Below are 22,135 nucleotides of genomic sequence, written 5' to 3'. Positions count from 1 at the left end.
ACCGATTGTCATGATTCTTTGTTTCCGACGAAGTTAACGAAATGGTCTAGGAGCTGTACCACTTTTATTCCGATCCATCAACTATACTTGGTCGACGAAGTCGCAAAATCGATGAAAAAGCTCTATATTTTTCAAATGGCCGCCAATTTGTTTCCTATGGTTCAAATAACTTAAGCGAGGTATAACTCCCAAAGAATCTTATATACTTCGCTAACGTCAACTCAGTTTTGACTTCAGACGAGCCGGCTGACCTGTGACATACTGCGCGTGAAGGTCTACATTGAAATTTTGTTTCGTTCCGACGGCACTTCTGCCTTTGCTCTTCGACATTTCCGGTCGAAAAAATTCCTGTTTGTAGAGGAAATTTCAGTAAACATTTTGACCAAATTTGATATTGATATCTGTAACACATCCCGAGAAAAAATTCTCAAAGGACATGCTTTCTTCGGGTCAAAGATAGTAAACCTCCTCTTAATTTTCTAACTTACCTGCCCGATTAACGGATGTGATATTCCACGCTCCAATCAGTAGAACGCCAGTTTTGTTTCTCCTGCTAACTGCATCCTTCTGAGTAGTTCTGTTCTGGAGATCCATATAGGGGATTATTTTACACTATATGATCAAAAGTATCCGGGCACCCTCAAAAACATACGTTTTTCATATTAGGTGCATTGTGCTGCCACCAACTGCCAGGTACGCCATATTAGCGACCTCAGTAGTCATTAGACATCGTGAGAGAACAGAATGAGGCGCTCCGCGGAACTCACGAACTTCGAATGTGGTCAGGTGATTGGGTGTCACTTGTGTCATACGTCTGTACGTGAGATTTCCACACTCCTAAACATCCACTGTTTCCGACGTGATAGTGAAGTGTAAACTTGAAGGGACACGTACAGCACAAAAGCACACGGGCCGACCTCGTCTGTTGACTGACAGAGAACGCCGACAGCTGAAGACGGTCTAATGCGTAATAGGCAGACATCTATCCACATCATCAGACAGTAATTCCAAACTGCATCAGCATCCACTGCAAGTACTATGGCAGTTCGGTGGGAGGTGATAAACTTGGGTTCCATGGTCGAGCGGCTGCTCATAAGCCACAAATCACGCTGGTAAATGCCAAACGACGCCTCCCTTCATGTAAGGTGCGTAAACATTGGACGACTGACACACAGGAAAAACGTTGTGTGGAGTGACGAATTACGCTATCCAGTGTGGCGACCCGATGGCAGGGTGTGGATATGGCGAATGCCCGGTGAACGTCATCTGCCAGCGTGTGTAGTGACAACAGTAAAATTCAGAGGCAGTGGTGTCATGATGTGGTCGTGTTTTTCATGGAGAGGGCTTGCATGCCTTGCTGTTTTGCGTGGCACTATCACAGCACAGGTCTACATTGATGTTTTAAGCACCTACTTGCTTCCCACTGTTGAAGAGCAGTTCGGGGATGGCGATTTCATCTTTCAACACGATCGAGCACTTGTTCATCTTGCACGGCCTGTGGTGGAGTGGTTACACGAAAATAACATCCCTGTAATGGAGTGGCTTGCACAGAGTCCTAGCCGGAATCCCATAGAACAACTATGGGATATTTTGGAACGCCGACTTCGTGCCAGGTCTCATCGACCGACATCGATACCTCTCCTTAGTGCAGCACTCCGTGAAGAATGGGCTGCCATTCCCCAAGAAACCTTGGAGCGCCTGACTAAAATTATGCCTGCTAGAGTGGAAGCTGTCATCAAGGCTGAGGGTGGGCCAACACTATATTGAATTCCAGCATAACCGATGTAGGGCGTCACGAACTTGTAAGTCATTTTCAGCCAGGTGTCCGAATCCTTTTGATCACATAGTGTACCTCCGAAATATCTTATCCAAGAGAATACCGTCATCATTTAAACATACAGTACATACATTATTTAAACGTGCAGTACGCCCTAGGGAAACATTGCGCCTGCACTATGCCCTGGTTGTCAGCCACACGCAGTACCAGCATAGCAAGACCGCTTTGTTTGATGTTATAAGGCCAGGTCAGTCATCCAGACTGTTGCTCCTTAACTAATGAAAAGGCTGCTGCCCTTTTTCAGGAACCACACGTTTGTCTGGCTTGTTTTAAATTTTTAGAACCCAGCATGGAGTATTATTTTTACTGTCCAGTGTCTTAAGTGTACGTTGTATCCTTCCGTTGTGGTTGCATCTATGGTACGGCTACCTGTATGGCTGAGGCATGCTATCCTCCCCACCAAAAGGAAGGTCTACGATTCATTGTGATGGGGGAAGCGGGTGGGAGAGCAACCGGAATACCAACGTACCAAGCAAAAACTCTAATAACTTACGCATCACCTAATAGTATGAGGAGGAACGTAATTGACCCAACAACTTCGTGAATTGAATTGATAAGTTCTATTTTGCTCATTAATATGTGCTCACTGTTTGTAAGACTGTGAATTCAGCTCTTTCCGCCGGCCGGTGCGTCCGAGCAGTTCTAGGAGCTTCAGTCTGGAACCACGCGACCGCTACGGTTGCAGGTTCGAATCCTGCCTCGGACATGGATGTGTGTGATGTCCTTAGGTTAGTTAGGTTTAAGTAGTTCTAAATTCTAGGGGACTGATGACCTCAGATGTTAAGTCCCATGGTGCTCAGAGCCATTTGAACCATATAGTTCTTCCCTCATGTTATGTACCTGAACTAGTGAATTTGCCGAGAGTAGTACGTAAGAAGATTACGCTACCTTGGGACTCGGTTCTCCCCGGTGATATTTAGTGGCATACAGTTTGATTTGAGTTTTGTGGGATGTGTTTAACAACCACCTCGTCACCCGGTCGGAAACAATCATCAGTTTTGACCTGTAATGGTAGTCCAAAGTTTGGTTACTGACTGACTGTATTCCGTTGTGCATGTGTGGGCTTAGAATAAAGCTTGAGGGTGGGTGTCACGTCGTATTTACTGCAGTCCCTTGCGAATTATCATACTTTGATTGATGATCACTATAGGGTAACTTGTCTGTTTCATGTCCAGTAGATGAGTGTGATAAAAAAAGATACTGCTTTTGTTCGATGTTGTGTACATTACATTTTGAAGCAGGTAGGATACGAATTAGAGCCTCAGGTCTTAACTCCACAATCTGTTGACAGTGTATTCAGCATGCCAGTTGTAGTTTGAGCATTAATGAGTGCTTTGATTATACTGCTTATGGGTTATGCCTGCTTCTAACACTATTAATCGTCGTTAACGGATTTTGTCATAGGTGTTGGTACTTTGTAAGCTTTCATTCAAAAAGAAGAGTTCTTTTGTTACTACGGTTGTATATTAGTTACTGGCGGCTCAGGGATTAGAAATTTAAATTGTGTTGGGCAGTCCCATGTTTATTTTGAAGTTGTCATATGGAAATTGTGTATTAATGTGGCTGTTGTAAATTTTTATCTCCAGGCATGGAGTACTGTAGCTGCTACGCAGTATCGCTGTGTCCGGTCGATAATCGTATAATGGCGCCTGTGCACGCTCCTCAGTCTGTCAGTGTCCAGAATGATCAGTTCAAGACAAGACTGCGCGTGCTTTGTTACTATATGTTACTATAATGTAAGAAGGGTTGGCGGCACCACGGCGACTTCTTCCTAACTTTCAGACATTATCGTGAGTCTGAAAACAACTGAGATTATCTACGAATGTTTGTGCGGCCAAAAACACCAGATAATCACCACCACCTACAAATTATGCCTATTGTCTGGAGTGCACCAGGGAAGTTTGAGAGCTATTATTGCTTTCTTTCTTTTTTTTTTTTTAATGTTCAAATGTATGTGAAATCTTATGGAAGTTAACTGCTAAGGTCATCAGTCCCTAAGCTTACACACTACTTTACCTAAATTATCCTAAGGACAGACACACACACTCATGCCCGAGGGAGGACTCGAACCTCCGCCTGGACCAGCCACACAGTCCATGATTGCAGAGCCTTAGAGCGCTCGGCTAATCCTGCGTGGCGGCCTTTATTTACTATATACATAAATTATCAGGCGGACAGGATGGGTAGCAATCTGCAGCGGCTTGCTGATGGTTTAGTGTACGGGAAGGTGTCGAAGGTGAATGATTGCAGGAGAATACAAGATGAATTACACAAAATTGCTCGATGGTTTGATGAATGGCAGCTAGTGCTAAATGTAGAAAAACTAAGTTAATGCGGACGAATAGGTAAAACAAACCCGTAATTTTCGGACAAAGAAAAGTTGTGTTCTGGTTAACACAGCCACATAGTTTCAATATCGTGGCGTAGCGTTTCAAGGCTATGTGAAGTGGTTCGATAAGGGGAAGACCGCGATAGCGACCACGAATGGTCAACTTCGGGTTATTGGGAAAATTTCGGAGATCGCGTAAAGGTTGCTAGTGTGACCTATTCTTGGGTACTGCTTGAGTGAAACTTCCTTTCAAATTAAAAGTGTGTGCCGCACCGAGACTCGTATTCGGGACCTTTGCCTTTCGCAAAATGGCTCTGAGCACTATGGGACTCAACTTCTGAGGTCATTAGTCCCCTAGAACTTAGAACTAGTTAAACCTAACTAACCTAAGGACATCACACACATCCATGCCCGAGGCAGGATTCGAACCTGCGACCGTAGCGGTCTCGCGGTTCCAGACTGCAGCGCCTAGAACCGCACGACCACTACGGCCGGCTGCCTTTCGCAGGCAAGTTCTCTACCAACTGAGCTACACAAGCAGGACTCACACCCCGTCCCTACAGGTGTACTTCCGCTAGTAAAGAGGAAGACGGGGCGTGAGTCGTGTTTGGGTAGCTCAGTTGGTAGAGAACATGCATGCGCAAGGCAAAGGTCCCGAGTTCGAGTCTCGATGTGGCACACAGTTTTAATCTGCCAGGAAGTTTCGTATCAGTACACACTCCGCTGCAAAGTGAAAATCTCATTCTACTACTTGAGTGTTTGGGATCCACACTAGGTCGGATTAAAGGAAGACATCGAAGCACTTCAGAAGCGGGCTGCTATAGTTGTTACTGGTGGGACTGAACACAGGTATTAAGGAGATGCTTCGGAAACTCAAACGCAAATACCTAGAGGGAAGTGGGCGCTCTTTTTGAAGAAAAATGTTGGGAAAATTTAGAGAAACATTATTTGAAGCCGACGACCCGACACAGTAGCCGAGAGTGCTAATGGCTGCTTCCTGGACTCGGGTAGGCGCGCTGGCCCTGGATCGAATCTGCCCGGCGCAGCACCAACGAGCGCCAGTGTGCCAGCCAGCCTGGATGTGTTTTTAGGCGGTTTTGCACATCCCACTAAGTGAATACCGGGCTGATTCCCACATTCCGCCTCAGTTGCACGACTCGCTGGCGTTTGAATACGTTCGCACTATTCTATGGCTTACACTAGATGCAGACAGCTGGGGTACTCTAATTCCATCCTGGGGGTTCAGGGTGGCGGCAGGAAGGGCACCACCTGCAACTAACACTGCCACACCTGTAGTAACATGGCCGACTCCGCGTGACGTGGGACAAAGTCCCTGAGAAAGAAAGAAAAGTATTTGAAACCGACGGCAGAACGATTCTACTGCCGCCAACAAACATTTCGTGTAATGATCACGAATATAGGATACGAGAAATCAGGACTCGTACGGTTCATGTTGCCAGTCATGTTCCTCTCGCTCTGTTTGCAAGTGGAGCAGGAAAGAAAATGACTAGTAGAGGTGCAGAGTACACCCCGTCACTCAACGTGCTATGGTTGTAGAGAGTGTATATAGAAGTACACTGGCACTCCAAAGAGGACGGTGTAGGACTGGCCGCTGTCTTTCTGGAAGCGGCTGTGAAGGCTTTGTCGACATAGACAGGGCGCAGCAGAGGTCAATGGATATTAACGTTTAGGTGCCCATATGGTCAACAGTAGAAAACTCCCAGGTACCGTGGGGCGCCAAGAATGTGGGAAAGAGAACATTTAAAAACGATAAATGAAACGTTTCTTCACGTCCTTGCCTCGAGATTCCATAACGTCGAGCGGAGCTCCACTCGCTACCGCGGACTGAATTCATGTTCTCCCGGCGACGTGCTGCGTCACATAGTATTACACGACATATTGCTCTGCGAATTTAACTGGAAACGTTTACAGGTTGATTCGGATTACTAACGTACCGTGCTACACTGTCAGATCAATCTAAATAAGATCGCCAGTTTCGGTTCGACCCGCGGGATGGGTTAAAATCACTACTCCAAAGTGCGTAATTAGAATCTCTAACTACTTTCAAGGAAGATGCCGAACTCCGGCCACAGGCTTACCTCTGTAGTTTCTTTCAGCACCTCTAAATGGGTCTTACCAGTCGGCACAACCACGAAACAGATATACTGTTCAATTGAATAAGGAAAATAACACGACAAAAAAAATCACTTCTAAATTTTCACGAAAACAAGCTTATTTACTTCCACTAGTCACGTAGTCCCCTAAAACACTACCGTACAGCCAGATACTGGCTTCAAAATCTGATGGAAGGACTTGGAAAGTGGCCACAAAGTCGTCACAAGAAAGCTACAACTTAGAATGCAAATGACTGCAATTTAATTCAAAGGATTAATCCAAGAGAGGAGCATATTTAATTGCGCAACACGCTATCTGACATTGCTATGTTCACCCTGCTATACAACTAACTTCAGTGTGACCAGACTCCTCATATAAGATTTAACTTTTTTTAACCCTCCAAAATTAATGATTGATGGGAGCCAAGAAACGGATATTCTGAACAGACATGTGCTGTGAGGACTAGAATATCTACTGAGTTTTTTTTTCGGTTCAGCAGAGACAAAACAATTAGATTGTTGTTAAAAGTGTTCCCTGAGTGGGAAGAATTTAACAGTTAAAATCGGCACCGTAAACTCTGAAATAGCTTCTGTGTCGGCTGGCATTCTCCCTATCCAGATGTACTGCACAAAATTCTATGTATATCCTGTCACAAGCCCATAAAAAAAACTAAAAGTGGCGATCACGAATGGTGCCTACTGGTAATCAAATGTCGCGATTTCCATCGCTCTCGCAAAATGGAGCAAGGCTGATCAAAGTACGCCGGTGTTACGTATATTTACCAGCAATAACTGCAGGTGCACCAGTGCTGGCGTCGACTGCTTGCACTGCTCGATCGGTTGCTACGTAGATGACCGACGGAGCAGCAACTGTGACGATGCGCGATCACGGTAAACAACGTGTTCCTAGGTAAAACTACTACCTCCGTACCACGTAGCGGATAATAGAGTACTACGACTGCTCGTTAAAGCAGTCAGAACACTAATCCACTGTTTCCCATATCGAACGCAGCCTCGGTTTCTCCTACGCAGCACCAGTGGCTGCTCAATTATCTTCTTGTAACCAGTTTTCCGCCAATCGCCTGTCTTCCCTCCAAACATTCAGTGCTCGTGAATGATCGCCCCATATCACACAATTTCAGCCAATGGGTGGCTTGTAGGAGGCATTTTAAGTTGAAACGTTCACGAGGATTTTTTTCCCTACGGAACCATCGGACTGTTTCTGCAGAGTCGCACGCTAAGAGCAAAGGTGAGAGGGGCTTACAAGGAGCGCACCTCGCCAACACGGCCCATAACGCCGCCAGACCCGTCTTTTATGTTAACGCGGCGCCTTGGCCTGTCTGAGCCAGTTTTCCACGTAGTGGAAAAGTCGCAGCTTTCAGTTTAAGGTACGGGACGAGGGCCCCACCCCACCCCCGTCCTGTACAAAGGCTGCCGTGAAGGCCACTATAAACAGCCCCGACTCCACCGTTCCCTCGTTTTGCCTGTCACAGAAACTGATGCTAACTTAATTATTTTCATCTGCTACTAAATTTGCTATTTGCTTGAAATGTGATATTTAATCACCACTTGCCTCGCTTGGTTACTCAGGTGCGAAGATAACTAGAAATATTCAGAACGATTCTGCAAAACCATATGCAAACTGGCAGATTGTGTATTAAAAATCTGAGGTGGGCAAGGGTTTGGGTCTTGCACTCATTGTGGAGGGGACATCGGTTGCCACCTTGCACACTCAACCCACCTAAACCAAGGATATGTTCGTATAATGATCATTGTTCTCAAACGGCTACCAATTACCAATAAATGGGAGCCGCGATTACGACAGCACAGTGTAAAACCGTGTGGGAAAATTTAGCGATGAAGACAACACCAGAAGGCACCAGATCGAAATAGTAAAAAGTGATAAACGGGACAATAGCGACCAACTCAAACTCTACACCATCCAGCTAAAACTGTCAGCCGCATGTGGAATCTGTAATTCAGAGGACACAATCGAACATTGTTCAGTGCCCAAAATCTGCCGCCATATGGGACATGATTCATCTAATCAATAGAATGGACATACAGAACATAAAGGTTCCTAATGCCATGAAACACGAAAAGAGATAGTGTCCCAAAGCAAAGCGACATGCAACAATAAGGCCCTTAGAGCACACAATTCATATAATTTTTGGACTGAAATTAACGGGCATCTTACAGTACTGGGCACACTTACGGGATGAACACGAGAAAGTAAGTCGTCGTCCCAAACACAAGTTTACATTTGTGCATTCATTCAAGATTTCAGTACCCAACACTTATGATATTTTGACATATCCTTATGTAAAGAAAACAAATGTAGTGTGAATTCTACAGAAGTTCTATCTAAGAAATAACTCAATGGACAATTTTTTTACAGATTTCCATATTAAAGAACGAAATGTACGTGTGTTGTGGAGTACATTAGCCATGCTAATATTATAAACAACAAAGTAACTCCATGTTACGTTTTCACAACGAAACCACTGAAACGAGTTTGATGAAATTTGATAAGGAGATAGACAAAACGCTGCAAAAGTACATAGGCTCCTTAGGAAGTGTGTAGTACAAGATATATATCGTTTTAAAGAATATAACGCGAAATATGGAACCATTATTAGTCTTTTAAAAACTGTTTACACTTTGATCTTTAAACTTTATTGCATTTATGAATATGCTTTTATAGTTTGATATTGAGAGAGGACAAGTTACTCTTGACCTATTCTTCATATACAGAAAGTTATTAAATATTTTATTACAACTTGATGCACCTTAAGTGAGACTCTAGAAAGTTAACAGCTTGAGCAGGCATTGATGGAGCCTGGTAGGGCACTATAAGCATGAGGTATTTTTATGGTTCTTAGCTCATAGAAACGTCATGTTTGGAGTTGAAAGCATTTGGCAGCCAGCCAATCTGTCAGTAAATCTTGCTGGGCTGATCCACAGCCATACAGGGTTGACAGAGCAGACCCTCAGCGAGACAGGTCTCCAGCAGAACAATGCCACAATACCTGCATTGACGCCAGCTGAAGGCTGGGCTGGGGGTGCTGGACTGAAGGGACGTGTCTACACAGTTTAGTCTTAAACTGGGCATTATGTGCAGAGCCACGCATAGTAAAAATTCACAAGTTTTCATGTTCACTGACACTGAAGTAGGCCACCTCAGTCATATAAGAAATTCCAGTGTCTGAGAAAGGTTTAGAGATAGAATCCTTATTACACCTAATAGCTAGGACTAACAAACGCCAAGAGACAGGTGTTTTGGATAAAGATCTTTAAGATTGCATCTGTTCACTTGTTGCCATGGGAAGCAACACGACTTCAGAGAAAAACATCTTCTCCCTCCATCAAAACTGAGAAAAGCCAGTTATTGGTGGTTTCTTTTCTATCCAGAGATGCAGGTTTCTTAGCTCTTGCCCTGGTTCAACAGGAGTTTGTGGTGTCATGTGGCAGGGGAAACTTAGCGCCCCTAGACCCTGGTGATTGGCTCAAGATGGCGTGAAGACGGTTTCGTTTGAGCACTTCTTACAGGAAAACGGATTTTTTTCTGAAGAGTGCAAAGCACTCGGGTGCTGGACTTCAGTTGGGTAGGTGTACTTATGGTCGATGCTCTGGCAGATGTGGTTGGTGGTTGGGACCTGTCCTGAGACTGACTTCACTTGCTAGTAGTTTAGACTGGAGAGCCTGTGGTAAAGTTCTTACTGTAGCAAAAGTGTGACCTGAAATGTCTCGGACTACTAGTTTACCAAGGGCACACTTATTCGTTGTAGGTTTACAACTCTTGACGTTTGGTATCCTTGGGCACTTGATCGTATAAGTGAGCCAAATTAGTCCTTGATATGACCAGCAGAAAGGGGTGTCCCACACTCAAATCTACTGTGATTTCAGGGCTCTGAGAAAGAGTAAATTGCGATCCATCTGCCTCATCGCTAGATCGTGAGATTTTTGCATTTCTTCCATGGTCGCAATTGATTCATAGGTGCTGCCTCACGTCTCACCTTCGCCGCACCCATCTCGCCAGCTGCAAGTTACATCGCCACATGAAGCAGATGGGGTAACGCACTGCTGCTCTGGCTTTGTCTGGGTGTAGAGATCTCTTTTGCCACTTGTGCTCAGCTGCACCTATTTAGTGAAACCACAATAGATTTAATTAGTCAAAGTCTGCTCAGTGTCAAATCAATTCATATTGCTTTATCCACATTTTTAGGGCCAGAGTACTTGACTCACTTTTACCACCCAGGACCCTGGTCCATTGTACTCTTAAACCAAGTGTTAGTTTACGGTTTTCAACAAAACTTGTTTAGCAAAATTTAGTTCTGTCATTGTTTTCGAAAATAAATGTTGTTAGTAAACAAAATGTAGCGTGAGTTCTCAATCATTATTGTGTATGTCTATTTTCATGTTGTGGTTGTGACTTCTGTTTCACTTGATTGTTTGTTTCTGATGGCAAACGGCGTTGTGCTGATCTGTTAGGATTGAGATTTTCGTTTATGAGTATAGTCAAGCGTGTTGTTATTTGAATTCGTTATCAGGAACTGGGAATCAGTAGCTCACTGGGGCGTAATTTAGAGTAGAATCTGTGTGGCATAGGAATGTGTAGTAATTAAATTCGTTTGGGTCCGAATTAGAGTGCATGCTTACAAGAAGCAAGGCACATTTGCTACAGAGTAGCGGAAGTTATTGTGTTTTGTTAACTATGGATCTACTTCAGCCTATTTGCGGTGACCAGGCAGATATTACACGGGACTCTCAGGTAAATATGGTTGCAGACCAGACAGAAGCCACACGGGATTAGCCGAGCGGTCTAAGGCGCTGCAGTCATGGCCTGTTCGGCTGGTCCCGGCAGAGGTTCGAGTCCTCCCTGGTCATGGGTGTGTGTGTTTGTCCTTAGAATAATTTAGGTTAAGTAGTGTGTAAGCTTAGGGACTGATGATCTGAGCAGTTAAGTCCCATAAGATTTCACACACATTTGAACATTGTGGAACCAGACAGAAATGTGGAATGTAGAGCCCGGAGAGTATGACGACATGTCTCAGCCAGGTGATGAAAGTGAACGGGAGACTGCGGCAGAGCAAAATATAGGCGCTGCTGGTACGAGATGCACTATCAGTGAAACTGGCAGACCAGATTCACGAACGAAAGGTCACAGAATCTTGTAATCTCGTCCATCTAGTCCTGGCGGATTTAGCGGTGGATATCAGTTTGAGGCTCTCATGCAATTCATGCAAGAGGCAGAGGAAAAGAGACTAGAGGAAGAGGAGGAAAGACACAAATTAATCATATGAACAGTCACAGACAGTATAGATGGAGTTGAGAAAGAAATCGCAGGAATCCAAGAAGGACTAAAGAAAGTGAAGAAACTGACAGCAGAAATGTGTGAGGTCGCCGACCAGGCGAAGCACGATGTCAAAATAGCGCGATTACTAGTGCAAGTAACACGAAAGGACGAGTCAGTAGTCAAAGAACAAGTTAAACTGGCAAGTACTCAGGTGTGTAAGACAAAAAACGCGCTGCAACTCTCCAAAAACCAGGCAAAAATATTGTTCAAGAAACGCAAGAAAAAATGAGCGAGGCGGCGAAGCAAATCGAACAAATAGAACTCAAACAGGCCGAAATCTCTGAAGTTAAGAATCAACAGATCCGAGTCGCCACGCAACAAAACGAGTTGGCAAAGGGCGATTGGCAGGCACATGGGCGGGGCGCGCCATTGCTAACAAAATATCGTCCGGTAGAGTGGCGGCATCGAGAGCATAAGAGAAGTGAAGAAAATGTTTTTCGACTATCCAAACCGCTACATGAGGACACACCCCCTGCACGTGAGCGAATGCAGCAGGAATATGATCCTGCCGCGGTGGGACGCGTAAAGGCCGGTTCCCAATAGGGCTGCCGCGCGTTAAAACCGCGTGGCAGCGGCGTGGTTGCCATGGAAACGCTGTCAGCGTTGCGGCTCAGCGGTGTCTGCGTCGCGGTTTGCCCACGTCGAACCGCTGCCGCTGCGGCTGCCGCGTGCTGCGCTCCAGGTCGGCGCCGCCAATCACAGGACGCGCTGACCGTGACGTCAGGTACGCAACCCAGGGCCACACGAACTTTCGCCGAACCGCTGGTGCGGAAGCAGTGGCAACTATGAAATACTTATCATCCGATTTCAAGGAAACTATTCTGTAGAAAAATTTGATTCTTGTGCTTGTTGAAGCCTGATATATTCTCTCCATAAAGGACCGAATTTCGTTTCGTTATTAGTCGTGGTTACTTGTTGGATCGCATTTATGTAAAGCATTACACGAAATTTTAATGAGTGTGCAGAGGTAAAAACTCACTGTGTGGACTTTTGCGTACAGTTCCATTTAGGTAATACATTATTGCGTATGAAATTTAGTCAACATATCGAAACTGTCTTTAATGCTGAGAGCAGAACGATCAATATCTCCGTTCTCGAGATATTGAATGATATGTCGGCGGACGGGCTGTGCGGTGTCCGCGCGTGGGTCGCTCCCGACGCGACCTATACTTCGACCTGTGGTTGTATAAACCACAAATTTCGTAAACGGTTCAAGAAATCGAAATGTGTTTTTTTTCTTTTTTCAAACGATAACTTGTAAAAAGTCATGTGTTTCGTCGCATGATAAATATCCAAAATCTATTTATCTACCGAGATACGAAAGTAACTACAGTTTTTCAGAATGGATAGATGAATTTCTTTAAATGGCATTTAATAGCATGCAGAATGAGAAGTTAAGCCAAAACTAATTTGATGGTATGTCATAAGATGTAATTGGCTAAGTATCTACAGCTGTTTATTATTTCATTTGGTAAGTAACAAACGGTTTTTTTTTTTTTTTTTTTATCCAGTGTACTTTATTTGTTCAAGACGCGTTTCGCCTTTTACTTTAAGGCATCTTCCACGGAATCTAGAATGATTCAGGTTTGTTTTGATATGAGATACTTGCAGATAATAAAACAGTTCACATCATTTTTACGTGAATAAATGATTACTTCAGTTAATCGAGTTTTTTGGCGGATATCTGCGTTTCCCCTCACCTGGTCACATGCTGGAGGTTGAACTAACACTTAGCTTATGGAACATAAGTACATGTACGCTCGTTTTTCTTCTGTCACTAGGTGTAGACATTTTACCGAAAACTCTGATTTAAAGTCGTAACTACAGTGTGTTCACCTCAAGTCCCTTCCAGTTTGGTTTGTTTATGTACATGTTGACAACCTAAAGAATTATATGGTACAAAAATGGCTCTGAGCACTATGGGACTTAACATCTATGGTCATCAGTCCCCTAGAACTTAGAACTACTTAAACCTAACTAACCTAAGGACAGCACACAACACCCAGCCATCACGAGGCAGAGAAAATCCCCGACCCCGCCGGGAATCGAACCCGGGAACCCGGGGGTGGGAAGCGAGAACGCTACCGCACGACCACGAGATGCAAGCTAAAGAACTGTATGCTGAGGACTCATGTTTATTTCTGTTCTCCTTATATCTGTATGTGTGTGTGGCTAGCTAGTGATAGTTATAGAAAGTTGAAAGTGAATGTAGTAGTTGTCAGACAGTGGTTGAAAGATTTGGTGTTCAGGTGATTTAAGTTTTGGTTTAAATGTTTTGTGGAGGAGTGCATGTAAGAGTAAATTCACAGCTTACATTAATAGATAAAATAGTCGAATAGCATTTCAACAGATGGTTATTCCAGAATACTATCACCCAACCCCTTTGTCCTCACTCTTAAATGAACTCCTCCACAAGATATTTAAATCAAAAGTCGAATCAGCTGAACTCGAGACCTTTCAACTACACTCTGGCATATATTACGTTCACATTCAATTTCTTCAGCTCAGCCTGACTAACTACACGCACACATAAACATATATAAAGAAATCAGAATGAACAGACTTTAGATATCAGTATATGCTTCGTTAGGTTGGCAACGTGCACATAAACCAAATAAGAAGAGACATAAATTGAACACACAGTAGTTACGACTCTAAATCAGTTTTTGGTAAAATATTCGCAGCCAGTGACAGAAGAATAATTGTGCTCCACACCAGTTAGCGCAAATAACATAAAATTGTTCAGGAGAAAGTTTGCAACGTGAAATTAATGTGCTTACGTCTCGTCAGTGATTTTATAGTGCGATCTACAGCCTGCGATCAAATGAGTGGAAACGCAGACCCCAGCCAAAAATTCGATTAACTGTCAGTAATCACCTATTCACGTAAAAAAAAGACCTGAAATGTTTCTTAATCTATAAATAACACAAAGATTACACTGGAAGTGCCTCAAAGTAAAAGGCGAAAAGCATATAGAACAAACAAAATACGTCACAGGAAGAATATGGCGTTTGTTATTTAGAAAACGAATATTTCTGTGCTTGCTGCAGGTGATGACCACGTAAACAAATTTCTTATTTCTTACTTCGTTTTGCCTTAAGATATTTTGTTTATTTGCAACGTTTAGAATACTTTATAATTACGTGTAATAACACTTGATTGCCAGTTACTCTTTCCAGCATCGCTAAACCAGTATTTACAGTCAGATATATAGTCTTGGTCTCACTCTACCATTTATCCTCCATTACCAAACTGACGATTCTTTCACGCCTCATAATATGTCCTGTCAATTAACCCTTTTTGTAGTCAAGTTGTGCCGTAATTTCCTCTTCCTCCTCTATTTAATTCGGTACCTCTTCTTTAGTTACGGGATCCTTCTATCTAATCTTCAGCATTCTTATTTATCACCACGTTTTTAAAGAGTCCATTGTCTTCTTGAAGAACTGTTCACCGTCCACGTTTCACTTACATACAAGGCTACACTTCATACATAAATACCGTTGTAAAATAGTACCCAACCATTACAATTTATATTCGATGTGAACAAATTTTCGTTTTCAGAGCTTCTCTTGCTATTGACAGTCTTCATTTTACATCCTCTCTACTTCTGCCTTCTCAATTACTGTTCCCCTTTCAAGTCTTTGAAGTCTTAGAAATGCAGTTTGGTTTCTGTACAAGTTGAAGATAATCTTGTGTCCCTGTGTTTTATCGATGACATCTACAGAGCTTCAAAGAATGTTTTAATTAAGATTGTCAAAACCTTTCTCTAAACACGCAAATGCTATAAACACAGTTTCGCAGTTCTTCAGTCTGTCTACATAGCTGAGTGGTAGGATCAGTATTGCCTTGCGTGTTCAGACATTTCACAGGAATCTACCATTGTGCTTATGTTAGTTTGTATAACACCTCCCCCTCTCCTCTCTACATATTCCTTTCACTTTGTAGCCTTCTGCTATTTGCTAAGTTCTGGATTGCCAAATGAGTTATTGACAGTTGCTTCTCCTTTGAGCAAAGTTTTCATTCTTCTCTCTCATTTTCATTCTCCTGTGTTTTCCAAGTGCAAAATTTCGTGTCAACGTCATGTTTTGACGTTTCTATTTCCCATGAGATACATTATTTGCTGCATTTCTATTATTTCCCTCTTATCAATTAAATTTAATATATCACGTTTTATCTAACGATTTCTACTGTACCTTTTTCCCGTTTACATACTCTGCTGCGTTCACAACTTCTCTCAAAGATATCCATTCGTATTCTAGCAGATTCCTTCCTCTGTTTCAGTCAGTCGTTGCGTTACTGTAACTTAAGATTATCGAAAAACTGTGGGTCTTGACTTATTCACGTTCCATCTCCTTAATTTGTTACCGTTTACAGTCTCTTTAGTTGAAAACTGCAGCTCGTAACGAATAAATTATTGTCGGTTTGCGTCTGCACCGGGAACCGTCTTACAGTTTAAAATCTGGTTTAGAAAACTCTGTTCCAAATATATATTATTCTTTCATGATTCTTAAGCAAGGTGCTGGCGATGATTACGTTATGCTCTGTGAGAAATTCTGTCACGTGGCTTCCACTTTCATCCCCTCCCCCAAGCCTTTGTGTTCTTACTGTTTTCCTGTACATGCTACTGTATCGCATACAAAATTTTTCTCTCGCTTAATTATCTGAATAATCTTTTTCATCGTAAATTGTTTCAATGTGTTAGGAGATAGTGAACAGTCATGAACGGTAGTCATGAAAACTGTTTGTGGTGAAATGAATAATGGAATATGTGAAAGAGCACATTGTACAGAAAATGAAAAATTGGTGTCTCTTCACCCAACTTCGTCTTCATGTAGGTGTAAGCTACAGTTACTCAAACGCACCGGGCGTTTCAGTGGGTCCCGCCGCGTACCTCAGTGGCTGTCCATCATTGGCTACCGCTAGCGTCTGCCGCTTCCAGATGGGAACGCCAATTCCGCGAGCCACCGCGTCAAAGCGGAAAACGCTTGCCGTTGCCGCACGCCGCACTGTAGTGAGAACCGGCTGTAATAGAATATGCTCCGTCGGTAACACGCAGCATGTCAGAGACCGGGCCTGAAAGCAATTGTACAGGTCTACTGAGGTCAGAAATGTTATTATGTGAATCTGACAATACTAGGGGATACCATAACACTGCACGAGGATCGTTTAGGCACGGATACGTGGAATTAAGCGCTGCAGACGAGAAGGAAAATTCGTACGGTGGACACGTCGAACATTTCGGTCACAAACGTTTCTTGTCCATCCAGAATTTTATAGTCTACAAGGAGGGAAACGACACATTACATCCAAAGCCTTGGGTTGCACAATATGATCACAATCTTGGACACTGAAGTATAAGCTCTAGTTTATCTATGGTTTCAGGAATTAACAAGACAGTCGCAGTGTTCCAAATCGAGAATGGATAAAAGTTTTATCTGTGGTTTCTTAGAAGGGTCGATTGCAGAACATATGCGCGGAGTTGTCTCTCCTACCAAGAATTTGAGGACGCATTCCTTGGCGCATATTGGTCGCAAGACACACAGGAGAGGATAAAACAGGAGGTCATTTTAGGAAAGGACTTAGAAGCGTCAAGATTCCGCAGTCCTGTCAAATTCTTCGAATACCTGGCGAAGAAGAACCGATTCTTGTATCATCCGTACATTCCCAAGGAAATTATTAGTCACTGCCACATTAAATTACCTTTATGTTACCAGTAACTGCTCATCGGCAGATGCAGCGATTGAACTACTGCCTTCAAGAGTGCGCTGTGCGAACTCGAGTACGTGAATGAAGTTCACATCTCGCGAGAGAGAAGTAGAAATAGTGACCGTAACTGGCCAGATTCGCCAGAGAGGAATGACGATGGACGAAATGGGGGAAAACATATATCGAATCGAAACCAAAATTCAAACTTGAATGGGAATAATCAGTCACCATGAGAAAATAGAAGAAGACGAGGAAATTATAATCATAACAACAACAACTATTACCGACGAAACGGAAACTCGAGAGAACAACAGAACTCGAACCAGGATCAACAGGATTCTAGGGAACAACAGCAAAGCAATACCATGACATACAACGGTCAAGGTCAATGGAATGACCAACGTAGAGAATATGTGGAATTGAGGCCACCTAACCCATCGAAGGGGTCAGTCAGAGAAAATTCAAACGGGAATTAATACACAGCTGCTGTGGACTAAGCAGAAAATAATGCCGCAGAAACTATCACACCGAGCGATATTAACCTGTTAGAGTACGATGATACAAGAGAACTGCCACGACAAGAGAAGATGCAGTATGTAAACAGTTTCCATGGAGGAACTGTTGAATGTCATTTAATGTTGATATAATGCTTCATAGGGCAATTTTACATTTTTTTCTATTTCGGAGTTATTTTGTTTGTCTCTAATTTCCATTAGTTTTCAGCATGAGATCTTGTTGAACGTGGTCAAATGATTTGCATATTTGTGATATCTTCACGCCAACATTCACTGGCCGGTGGCAGATTGAATTAAAATTCCGTGCAAAGTATATGTCATCAACAACTGGCACTCTTTGTGGCATACCAAAAAGCAGGCACGTTGCAATATTGAGCATCCCAACAAATGAATACTGCTAATATTTCTTTTGGCCTCACAATTGTTGTCCGATTTGGTTCAAATGGTTCAAATGGCTCTGAGCACTATGGGACTTAACTGCTGTGGTCATCAGTCCCCTACAACTTAGAACTACTTAAACCCAACTAACCTAAGGACATCACACACATCCATGCCCGAGGCAGGATTCGAACCTGCGACCGTAGCGGTCGCGCGGTTCCAGATTGAAGCGCCTAGAACCGCTCGGCCACTCCGGCGGGCTTGTCCGATTTCCTCAATCGTACTCTGTCATAACATTCTCGTAAAAGAGCCTTCACTAGTGTCACCATAGCCCATGATATTGCTTCTGTTTACTTTCCGTGGTTTCTTGTACACTGCACAAAGGACAGATGTCCGTCACTTAATGTTTTTTGTGGTGTCAATACAGTAACTCGTGCCAAAGAGCATATGCGTCTCGATTTTCGGATGTGTTTTGGATGGTGGTAGCGGTCCATGCTTTGGGCGCGTGTCGACGCTAAGACTCGGTGTGATATGAGCCATCAACTGTCTCGTGGTGGAACTGTACCAGCGCCACGTAGGTGTCGTTGGCGAAATATTGTGTATGGAGAATTAGCACGGACGAGTGCTAGTCATGGTTGAGACCCAGAAATAGGAAGCAGAAACGTAATGATGGACCGTGGATGAGACTTAAACTGCAAAAATATTTATACGTAGGTATATAATGTATAATGCTTATGTTTCAGCATCAGCGATCTCAATAGAGGAGACAGGAGGCATCCCTGAACTACGTAAAATTTCGTGTACATAATCACAAATGCCACCACAAAGGTTTCAGGTAAATCACCAGCAGCTGAGTGAGTAGACGCAATTCCTGACCACTTCAACGTCAGCAGATAACACTGCCGGACATCTAAAAATAAAAGAGATGTATACCATGAATAAAATGCATAGAAAAGGCGTAGGGTAGTACACTAAGTATTTAGTATTGGGAGAAGTTTGCGTGTTTGTGGAGGATTAGAGGTAGGGCCAGAGTGAAATTAGAGTGCATGAAAGAAGGTTGTATACATGGAAGAAGCCTAGAGGTACTGGAAGGTATCAGATATATTATATAAAGGTAAGACAGAGATTCAGGAACCAGGTTTTAAATTGTAAGACATTTCCAGGGGCACATGAGAACTCTGACCACTATCTATTGGTAATGAACAATAAACTAAAACTGAAGAAACTGCCAAAAGGTGGGAATTTAAGGAGATGGGACCTGGATAAACTCAACGAAACAGAGGTTGTAGAGAGTTTCAGGGAGATCATTAGGGCACGATTGTCAAGAATGGGGGAAAGAAATACAGGAGAACAAGTATGGGTAGCTTTGAGAGATGAAATAGTGAAGGTAGCAGAGGATCAAGTACGTAAAAAGACGAGGGCTATGACAAATCCTCGGGTAACAGAAGATATATTGAATTTAATTGATGAAAGGAGAAAATATTAAAACGCAGTAAATGAAGCAGGCAAAAAGGAATATAAACGTCTCAAAATTAAGATCGACAGGAAGTGGAAAATGGCTAAGCAGGTATGGCTAGAGGACAAATGTAAGGATGTAGAGGCATATAACACTAGGGGTATTATAGATACAACGGCTGAAAGCAAGGGGAAACTACAGCCGTAATTTTTCCTGAGGGTATGCAGCTTTACTGTATGATTAAATGATGATGGCATCCTCTTGGGTAAGATATTCCGGAGGTAAAATAGTCCCCCATTCGGATCTCCCGGCGGGGACTAGTCAGGAGGACGTCGTTATCAGAAGAAAGAAAACTGGCGTTCTACGGATCGGAGCGTGAAATGTCAGATCCATTAACCGGCAGGTAGGTTAGAAAATTTAAAAGGGGAATGGATAGGTTAAAGTTAGATACAGTGGAAATTCGTGAAATTCGGTGGCAGGTGGAACAAGACTTTTGGTCAGGTGAATACAGGGTTATAAATACAAAATCAAATAGGGGTAATACAGAAGTAGGTAATGATGAGAAAAAAAAGGAGTGTGGGTAAGTTACTACAAACAGCATAGTGAATGCATTATTGTGGCCAAGATAGACACGAAACCCAAGCCTACTATAGTAGTACAAGTTTATATGCCAACTATCTCTGCAGATGATGGAGGAATTGATGAAATGTACCATGAGATAAAAGAAATTATTCAGGTAGTGAAAGTAGACGCGAATTTAATAGTCATGAGTGACTGGAACTCGATAGTCGGAAAAGGGAGAGAAGGAAACATAATACGTCAAAATGGATTGGGGCTAAAAAATGAAAGAGGAAGCCGCCAGGTAGAATTTATCGCAGAGCATAATTTATCATAACTAACACTTGGGTGAAGAATCATAAAAGAAGGTTGTATACGTGGAAGATATTCAGGAACCAGGTTTTAAATTGTAAGACATTTCCAGTGGCAGATGTGGACTCTGCCCACAATCTATTGGTTATGAACTGTAGATTAAAACTGAAGAAACTGCAAAAAGGTGGGAATTTAAGCAGATGGGACCTGGATAAACTGAAAGAACCAGAAGTTGTACAGAGTTTCAGGGAGAGCATAAGGGAACAATTAACAGGAATGGGGAAAAGAAATACAGGAGAAGAAGAATGGGTAGCTCTGAGGGATGAAGTAGTCAAGGCAGCAGAGGATCAAATAGGTTAAAAGATGAGGGCTAGTAGAAATCCTTGGGTAAGAGAAGAGATATTTAATTTAATTGATGAAAGGAGAAAATATAAAAATGTAGTAAATGAAGCAGCAAAAAGGAATACAAACATCTCAAAAATGATATCAACAGGAAGTGCAGAATGGCTAAGCAGGGGTGGCTAGAGGACAAATGTAAGGATGTAGAATCTTATCTCACTAGGGGTAAGATAGATACTGCCAACAGAAAAATTAAGGAGGCCTTTGGAGAAAAGAGAACCACTTGTATGAATATCAAGAGCTCAGATGGAAACCCAGTTCTGAGCAAAGAAGGGAAAGCAGAAAGGTGGAGGGAGTATATAGAGCTTCTATACAAGGGCGATGTACTTGAGGAGAATATAATGGAAATGGAAGAGGATGTAGATGAAGAAGAAATGGGAGATATGATACTGCGTGTAGAGTTTGACAGAGCACTGAAAGATCTGAGTCGAAACAAGGCTCCGGGAGTAGACAACATTCCATTAGAACTACTGACAGCCTTGGGAGTGCCAGTCCAGACAAAACTCTACCACCTGGTGAGCAAGATGTATGAGACAGGCGAAATAACCTCAAACTTCAAGAAGAATATAATAATTCCAATCCCAAAGAAAGCAGGTGTTAAATTGATGTGAAAATTACCGAACTATCAGTTTAATAAGTCACAGCTGCAAAATACTAACGCGTATTCTTTACAGACGAATGGAAAAACAGGTAGAAACCAACCTAGCGGAAGATCAGTTTGGATTCCGTAGAAATATTGGAGCACGTGAGGCAATACTGACCCTACGACTTATCTTAGAAGAAAGATTAAGGAAAGGCAAACCTACGTTCCTAGCATTTGTAGACTTAGAGAAAGCTTTTGACAATGTTGACTGGAATACTCTCTTTCAAATTCTGAAGGTGGTAGGGGTAAAATACATGGAGCAAAAGGCTACTTACAATTTGTACAGAAACCTGATGGCAGTTGTAAGAGTCGAGGGGCATGAAAGGGAAGCAGTGGTTGGGAAGGGAGTGAGACAAGTTTGTAGCCTATCCCCTATGTTATGCAATCTGTAAATTGAGCAAGCAGTAAAGGAAACAAAAGAAAAATTCGGAGTAGGTATTAAAATCCATGGAGAAGAAATAAAAACTTTGAGGTTCGCCGATGACATTGTCATTCTGTCAGAGACAGCAAAGGAATTGGAAGAGTAGTTGAA

This window comes from Schistocerca serialis, chromosome 5, assembly GCF_023864345.2.
Source record: "Schistocerca serialis cubense isolate TAMUIC-IGC-003099 chromosome 5, iqSchSeri2.2, whole genome shotgun sequence".
Lineage (NCBI taxonomy): Eukaryota > Metazoa > Arthropoda > Insecta > Orthoptera > Acrididae > Schistocerca > Schistocerca serialis.
Note: the sequence above shows the minus strand (reverse complement) of the source record.